The sequence below is a fragment of the Schistocerca piceifrons genome, unplaced genomic scaffold (genome assembly GCF_021461385.2).
Source record: "Schistocerca piceifrons isolate TAMUIC-IGC-003096 unplaced genomic scaffold, iqSchPice1.1 HiC_scaffold_943, whole genome shotgun sequence".
Lineage (NCBI taxonomy): Eukaryota > Metazoa > Arthropoda > Insecta > Orthoptera > Acrididae > Schistocerca > Schistocerca piceifrons.
Genome location: NW_025729216.1, coordinates 950,001 through 955,000, shown reverse-complemented (window position 1 = coordinate 955,000; position 5,000 = coordinate 950,001). Strand labels below are relative to the sequence as shown.

General features: G+C 54.4%; 1 non-coding gene across 1 annotated transcript in view; it reads right to left on the bottom strand.

The window, feature by feature from the left end:
- LOC124772908 overlaps nucleotides 1-1,108 on the bottom strand; it is a 1,909-nt gene extending 801 nt beyond the window's left edge. Inside the window, exon 1 of the ribosomal RNA XR_007014362.1 lies at nucleotides 1-1,108. This exon is cut by the window's left edge and continues 801 nt beyond it. This is a non-coding gene — a ribosomal RNA (small subunit ribosomal RNA).
- Between the last annotated feature and the right edge of the window lie 3,892 nt (nucleotides 1,109-5,000).

Genomic DNA, 5,000 nt, shown 5'->3' with positions numbered 1-5,000 from the left:
GGCGGTATCTGATCGCCTTCGAACCTCTAACTTTCGTTCTTGATTAATGAAAACATACTTGGCAAATGCTTTCGCTTCTGTTCGTCTTGCGACGATCCAAGAATTTCACCTCTAACGTCGCAATACGAATGCCCCCGCCTGTCCCTATTAATCATTACCTCGGGTTCCGAAAACCAACAAAATAGAACCGAGGTCCTATTCCATTATTCCATGCACACAGTATTCAGGCGGGCTTGCCTGCTTTAAGCACTCTAATTTGTTCAAAGTAAACGTGCCGGCCCACCGAGACACTCAATAAAGAGCACCCTGGTAGGATTTCAACGGGGTCCGCCTCGGGACGCACGAGCACGCACGGGGCGGTCGCACGCCTTCAGCTCGCCCCACCGGCAGGACGTCCCACGATACATGCCAGTTAAACACCGACGGGCGGTGAACCAACAGCGTGGGACACAAATCCAACTACGAGCTTTTTAACCGCAACAACTTTAATATACGCTATTGGAGCTGGAATTACCGCGGCTGCTGGCACCAGACTTGCCCTCCAATAGATACTCGTTAAAGGATTTAAAGTGTACTCATTCCGATTACAGGGCCTCGGATGAGTCCCGTATCGTTATTTTTCGTCACTACCTCCCCGTGCCGGGAGTGGGTAATTTGCGCGCCTGCTGCCTTCCTTGGATGTGGTAGCCGTTTCTCAGGCTCCCTCTCCGGAATCGAACCCTGATTCCCCGTTACCCGTTACAACCATGGTAGGCGCAGAACCTACCATCGACAGTTGATAAGGCAGACATTTGAAAGATGCGTCGCCGGTACGAGGACCGTGCGATCAGCCCAAAGTTATTCAGAGTCACCAAGGCAAACGGACCGGACGAGCCGACCGATTGGTTTTGATCTAATAAAAGCGTCCCTTCCATCTCTGGTCGGGACTCTGTTTGCATGTATTAGCTCTAGAATTACCACAGTTATCCAAGTAACGTGGGTACGATCTAAGGAACCATAACTGATTTAATGAGCCATTCGCGGTTTCACCTTAATGCGGCTTGTACTGAGACATGCATGGCTTAATCTTTGAGACAAGCATATGACTACTGGCAGGATCAACCAGGGAGCTGCGTCAACTAGAGCTGAGCAGCCGGCCGCCCGGGAGTGTGTCCCGGGGGCCCGCGCGAACACGCAAGCGTCCGCTCAATCATTCTGCAAACAGGAGGAGGCTGAGCTCCCCTGCACAATACACCTCGAAACCCTCTCAGGTCCCGGCGGCGCGCAGCGCCGTCCCAAGTACTTGGTCGGGTTCGAGAGAGGCGCAATCGCCCGGAGTTAGGCGAGTAGACGCTTTCGGTGCGACCACCCGTGCTCCCAACTGAGCTTGCCGCTGCCGACAGAGGCCCGGGAGCGTGCTGTCGTGGCATTGCCGGCGGGAGACAACACGCGCCACCTACGGTGACCGGCAGCTCCAACGCCAGCGCCACAGAAGGACAAAAGCCCCACTTGGGTGCCGAAGCGAACTCTCCCAGCACAGCGCACGCGCCAACACATCCGCACAGCTGCGATACAAACCACCAGCGAGAACCGCTGGGGCGACCGAGCAGCAGACGGCGTCGCGGCGCCGAGCGCCGGGCGGCGGCGCATCCTCAACGCACACAGTCCTCAATCGGACCAGCACACTGAAGATGTCCACCGCGCTTCGCACCGGGCCCGCGAGGACCTACTTTGGCCGCACGGCGCCGCGCGCAGGGTGCGCCGGCGCGCAGCTGCGACGCCTGCCGCGTCCGTCGGCCGGCGCGCCTGCCACTGGCCGCCCCCACCAGCCGGCTGTAGCGCGTGCGCCCACGCACCGCGCGGCCAGCACGCCGGGAGGCGCCCCCTCACCGGCCGGGGACGGTCCCACCCAGCCACCGCCGCGTATCGCTTCACACCCAGATGCCGTTCAGTTTCGTCGGCATGGTGGGTATCGCTGGAACAACCGGTTAGTACCTCAACCTATCGTCGCCATCACCGATTCACCCCTAGCGAGAACAACCGCACCACAACAGGTTACCATTTCTTCATTTGCGTAACTTCACCAGAAAACGCAGGCGTCCATCGCCATTTGCAACTTCAACGATTATTGCATGCCTGTGTCAGGTGTCACGCCACACTACGTCTGCCCACATACACGCAACAAAATGTGCACGCCTAGACAATACGTGGAAGGTGGCCCCCGTACGTATGCGATGTCCATTGCTCGAACGACTGTCAACCGGCCTCTGTAGCACGTCGCAGATATGGAACGCGGTGCACCATGCCATCACGGTGTGTGAGGAGAGACGACTAGGTTCGAATACATCAACAGACAGCTCATGCTGATCGCCATCCACGGCGTCCGTTCCTCCCACACGTCTCTATGGCGTACCACACTGCAATCCAGCTCTCATAGGGAGACGACACGTAGCTGCGTGCACAATATTTGCACTGTATGGTCCGCCGTTTTTGGGCGCAGTCGTTGTACGGTCACACATGTGCCACGATGTATCATTCAGTACATAAGGACGAATGTGCAGTACAGATTGTGGTTCACGCGTACGACATCAGCGGACAGTTGACACAGGCCGCACCACAACGTAGCCTGCGTACGTCGCATGCGAAGGGCATTGAACATGCAAACTTGTCACCAACCAGCTTGCGAAGGCAGGGGGCAAGGTGGGGACGTGGGGACGTGGGGAGGGGTGGGGGGGGCGGCATGTACGTCCTGCTGCCATCCACATTACAGTGTACAGCAGGAGCATGTGGAAAGTCAGCAAGACTTGCAAGGTGTTTAACATGAAGCGATACACAGGGGAGCGGGCAGTGCGAGTAGCGAACTATATTGCGAGGGTTGCGGGTGGGCAACACTACACTAATTGAACGAGTCGTATAACAATTACAGAGCAGGTTTAGGCGACAACGTGGGTTACGTTAGCGGACAACGTGGGTTAGGTTAGGGGACAACATGGGTTAGGTTAGGGGACAACATGGGTTAGGTTAAGGCACAACATGGGTTAGGTTAGGGGACAACATGGGTTAGGTTAGGGGACAACATGGGTTAGGTTAGGGGACAACATGGGTTAGGTTAGGGGACAACATGGGTTAGGTTAGGGGACAACATGGGTTAGGTTAGGGGACAACATGGGTTAGGTTAGGGGACAACATGGGTTAGGTTAGGGGACAACATGGGTTAGGTTAGGGGACAACATGGGTTAGGTTAAGGTACAACATGGGTTAGGTTAAGGTACAACATGGGTTAGGTTAAGGTACAACATGGGTTAGGTTAAGGTACAACATGGGTTAGGTTAAGGTACAACATGGGTTAGGTTAAGGCACAACATGGGTTAGGTTAAGGCACAACATGGGTTAGGTTAAGGCACAACATGGGTTAGGTTAAGGCACAACATGGGTTAGGTTAAGGCACAACATGGGTTAGGTTAAGGCACAACATGGGTTAGGTTAAGGCACAACATGGGTTAGGTTAAGGCACAACATGGGTTAGGTTAAGGCACAACATGGGTTAGGTTAAGGCACAACATGGGTTAGGTTAAGGCACAACATGGGTTAGGTTAAGGCACAACATAGGTTAGGTTAAGGTACAACATAGGTTAGGTTAGGTTACACGTTGTTGTAAGGAAAGGTGTAGGGGGGGGGGGGGGCGGGGGCGGCACGTTCGTTGATAGTGATTATAGTAAGTGAATGCTTGTGACATGATGAGATTTGTCACGTCAGGATGCACCTTTGGCTTATTAGAGGCGGCGCTCCAATTCTATGCTTGTGTCAGACCTGTGTCTTTGACTCAGGTCATTGTTTGTGGGCTGTGACAGGAGGTACTATTGTGATGTTGGGTGCACCGTTGTATAGGACATGTGTGGGTATTGGTGCCTTATCTGCGCAATGGTGGATGTCGAAAGGGGGGGATATTCTATTTTCCGCATGGACCTCCTGGTCTGGTTGTGATAGTGTGGATTGTGTAATGTGGCGGAGAGGATGCACTGGATGTTGTTCCATGCTGGTGCTTACATATTGTATGTGCGCCCGTTAGAAGCAGAGAGTGGTGCGTGATGAGAGTGTCTGGCTGACGTGTGGTTCCCATTGTGGGCACACTCTTTCAGCATGTATACGGACAGTTGTATATATATTCTGTAATTTGATGGCTCTGCATTGATTACTAATCAGCGCCGTGTGTACGGGTAATCTGGTTCCAGTCCAAAATGTTCCATCTGTGTACATTAGTGACAAAGACTCCCCCCATGCAGTGGGGCTCGGTCTGTTATAACTCTTCCGCGTAATATATTTGCCCCACGTTTTTGCGACTGCGAGTGCGAGTGCGAGTGCGAGTGCAACGCGAATGGGGACCGACATGCTGATGGCTCGGTATCGGACGCCGTACAGTGAGCAACGCGATCGCGTCTCTCGCTCGTAAGTGGTACAGGTCGCGGCTCATGTATAGGGACAGCGGGAATGTCGCATATTGGAAATAACTCTTCATGAAACGCAAGTTATAGGGGTGGATTGCACTTTACGAGTGCGGGAAACGTCCGCCGTTCATCCGCTGGAGGTGCGCGTTTGGCGGTTGGGGTGGTCCACGAACGGGTGCGGGTGGAGTCATTGCCGGTCCACGGCTTCGTGCGGCAGAGCCACTGGAGAATGGGTGCTATGGTCGACAGAGGCTGCAGGCTTTGTGGGTGGCGTCGAAAGGCGGGCACTGTGGCGCCATCGCTGTCTTAGTCGGCTTGGCGTCTCATAGATGGCGGTAGCGTCATTGCAGGAGGTCATGTTGCGGGAGACCTACAGATGGCGGTATGTTTTGTGGTGCGGACGTAGTGTTGTCAGATGCGCATAGATGGCGGTATTGCATGTGGTGTCGCCCTATTTTCATAGATGGCGATACTGTTTTGCCGGCATGGGTGGCGTAGTTCCGTCGGATCCCTGTAGGTGGACCTGTCGTTTAGCCACATTCCCATAGGTGGCAGTGTGCTATGTCTACTGTCGAC